Below are 3,690 nucleotides of genomic sequence, written 5' to 3' on the forward strand. Positions count from 1 at the left end.
CACACACACACACACACTTCAGCCTGCTGATGCACGGCATCGTGGGAAAGAGTGAGTCGCACTTCCACACACCGAGCTGGCTCAGTCACCAAACACATAAAACAGCAGAGACGGGGGCAGATTTAGTGGGTGTTGTGAGCCAGATGTGATGCCATGTTGCACAACTATAGTGACATTTTGCTGTGAATGTGCCACCATGAGTCTATATATAGTGTTAATGACAGACAAGTCTGCGTGCTGGAGACTGAAAAAAAGAAAGAAAGAAAAAAGAGAGATGAAAAAAAGGCGCTGCGTTACCCGAAACCTTACATTGCTACATTCTTTGCAGGGTGGAGGAGAATGTTCTGGATCAAATTTATACCCCCCAGAAGGATAATGCTACACAGACACACACCATCCCCTCGCTTTGTTTCATCATCTATAGTTTTCCAAAATGAAATTTGCAGCTTCATGCGACAGCAGTGACTGCTTTGTTTATGTGTGTACGTGTCTTGCGCCGTGTTATGGGATTTCTGAACCTTGGCCTAGCCTGTGAGGTGTGTGCTGGACACTTCAGAGGAAGAGGAAGATGACAAGGTCAAGTGCGCCGGGGGAGATAAGTTGTCACTCAAGTCGGCCTTCTGGATCAGCTGCTTCCTGTTTATTGCTGCACTGATGCGTTGTTCTACGAGGCTTTGGCCTTTGACTCCACCGGAACAGAAGCACATCCTGCGACGGATAGCCGTACTGGTCACCGCACTGTCACGCCTCGTCACATGACCACTCTGACCTGACGTTTACTCACATTTAGATGGTGCAAGTTTATTAGACATCTTTGGAAGCTAATGAGCAAAGATTATTGCATTTAATTAGGATTTTTGGATTATTTTCTCACCCAAAAATAATCACTTTAATTGTTTGTTGTTTATTTGTTTGTTTGATCGGTTGCTTTGTTTAAGCTGTGTACGTTTACCCCGAGACAACAGAGTTGATAGATTATATTCACAGCTTTGCCTGTCTTCTTGGAATCATAAACCAGAAACCTAAGGCTACTTTGTGTCTGGAAGTTGATCAAGAAGAAGTCCAAAATCAGCTCTGTAACTCTCACAGCTGTCTGCAAATGGAGCCAGGGCAGAAGCTGGAGATTTCTTTTACGGCTTTCCTTGAGTGTGATTTATACGTCCAGTCCTGTCTTCTCCTCCTGTTCCAGCTTTCTTTGATTGTTTGTTTCTTTGGAAGCATTTAGATGTCTTTTCCAAAAAAAATAGCCCTCCACAAAAGGACAATAATCAAGATAAGGTAATGCCGGTTTCCCAACTAGTGCCACACACAGTACAGGCCACAATATGTTTACATTATGGACTGCTGTCTGAGCTTTTAGAGGGATTAGGTCCAGGAGATGGAATGGCTCCAACAGAGTTCACATTTGTTCATAAAGATACTGAGGCTAGTCTGGCAAAATGACAGAACTACACAGAGGCTTGGAGAAAGATGGAACGCAATACTGAAGGCATGTAGAGGCGGTACCACACGTGGGGAACAAACTAGAGTAGCTTAGGTTCTGCACATGAGTAAAAATGTAAGGAAGCTGAACGGTGTAGTTCAAAAGTTTATTTTATATCTTCTGGGCTGCTGTCATAGAAAGGACACTGTTAACAGAATATGAGGATGATCGCGTGAGGATGTTGAAGAAACGGGAGTGAAAAAAAATCCAGTTCAAATAACAAGCTGAGACTGATTTACTTGTAGTTCTTGAATCCCTCACAGCACCGCAGAACTTCTCTATTAGATCTACTCGGGAACATTCGAGGCATGTCAGCCTGCACAGAGGGGTTTATTCATATCATCGAGTCCATCTCTACCAATGTGGAGCCTCTCAACATGTGATCCAGATCTGCATCTCTCAAAGTCTTCTTAAAAAAAGTGGTTTGTGAAAGGCGGTCTAGAGAAAAAGAGACAAATAATTTTTAAAACAAATTTAGACGGTGCAGAGTAAATATGGTAAACAAAGTTAAGTCTAGACTGCACACTGATAAGAGCTGGAGACAGGCACAAGGGTTCCTGATGATGTGGTAGTTTCTTATGACTGCATCGTTTCTTCCTAAAAGTACATTGCTAACGAAACGTAATTTTAAAGTAAGTGGTCTTGTCTCCTTACTTTTTTCTTTTATTTAGCAGATTATTTACAGATAATCAAAGAAAGTTTTGTAATAAAAACTCAACAAGTACATTTAAAAGCAGGCTCACTTTTGAACATATCATAGTTTAAAGATTAGCTTTGTGATATCATGCCAATTAATATGACAATTAGCACTGAGCTCATGTTGTGTTTTGCCCTGTGAGCCAGTCCTTGTGTTCTCTTCTCCAATGGCAGCTGGGCAGTCTGTGAGACCCAAATATTTACAGTGCCTTGTCTGTCATCTAAACACCCTTTCTACATGACACATTTATTCAATTACGCTTCATTTCACAGAGACAAAAACGAGTCCCGGCCAAGTTGTGAGCATTTTTCCACCAACAACTGTATAGTCCCAATGGTTTTGATTCAAAACAGGCCGAGAGAACTTCTGGACCCACGTATGACATTTGTTAAATCCTCCCTGTAAACCATTTTGACTGGTGAGGAAATCATAAACACTACTTTTGCACGATTCGAGGGCCAGGTACGGCGCTTGGAGCTCGCAATATGGTGAGGTGTTTTTTGGAAGCAGGCCTGTGGATTTTACAAAGAGCACTGTATGAGCTACCAGTGATTACCTACCACAAGGGAGGTATTCTCCAATTTACAGCCGTATTTCTCTGTTATTGGACTTTTTCTTTTTTCTTTTTTTTTACCACGCATATATTTTAAAAGTTCAGCCCACAAGTACTGAGCATTCCTCCCTGCAGCATAAAAATGTCAAAATTCACCAAAATATTTATTTACAACCTTGGAATAGGTCCTCCGATCATTGCAACAGCTATTGGGTTTTACACCTCTTTTAAATACAGACAATTACAATCACTGGCCAAAAAGCTCCAACATTGGAAAATGTTTCTTTCAGCCCCGGTGCCCTTTGATTATACATGTGCTGTAGGAAAATTATAGTGACTTTAGGTTCATCTCTTTGCATATATCATCTGTTTACATCACAACAATGAGTGTGACTGTGTAGAATTACAGGAAGGTTCTGCCTAGTGTTGCACATTGACTATTCAGATCAATAGGATGAAGTTGCTAGCTATGTTGGATGTTTGAAGCAGTTTTCTATTTTTTGTTAATCCTTCCAAGCTCTCGAGAATTGATTTTCCCCCTTTTGTGTCTTCCCGTGTGATTTCTATAAGGCTTATTTCACAAAACAACTACCACATTCTGTTTGTTTTTCAGTTCTTTGGAAGAAATCCAGCTGTTTCTCAAGCCCTTCCACGAAACATAATGACCCAGTCTTCATTTACCCGTTTTCTGTATTGCAATAATGGTGCCTATCAGGCAGACAGTGAGGTGCCAGGGACCTTTTAGTACAAGGTTGACATCATAATGATTTCATTTTTGCCTGCTCTCTGGTTTTCAAAGTCAGTCAAAGAGTTCTGTAAACCTGGATGCTCAGGGGTGCTGACATTTCTTATACGACCCAATCTCAGCTGGCAAACTTCTCTTTTTGTCTCCCTTTCACTCATTCCCCTCCTTTCTTAACCTAATTGCTGCTTTTCTTTTTGAGTTTGCCTCAAAGG

Source organism: Pundamilia nyererei, unplaced genomic scaffold (assembly GCF_000239375.1).
Source record: "Pundamilia nyererei isolate P.nyererei 1_Seehausen unplaced genomic scaffold, PunNye1.0 scaffold00180, whole genome shotgun sequence".
Taxonomy (NCBI): domain Eukaryota; kingdom Metazoa; phylum Chordata; class Actinopteri; order Cichliformes; family Cichlidae; genus Pundamilia; species Pundamilia nyererei.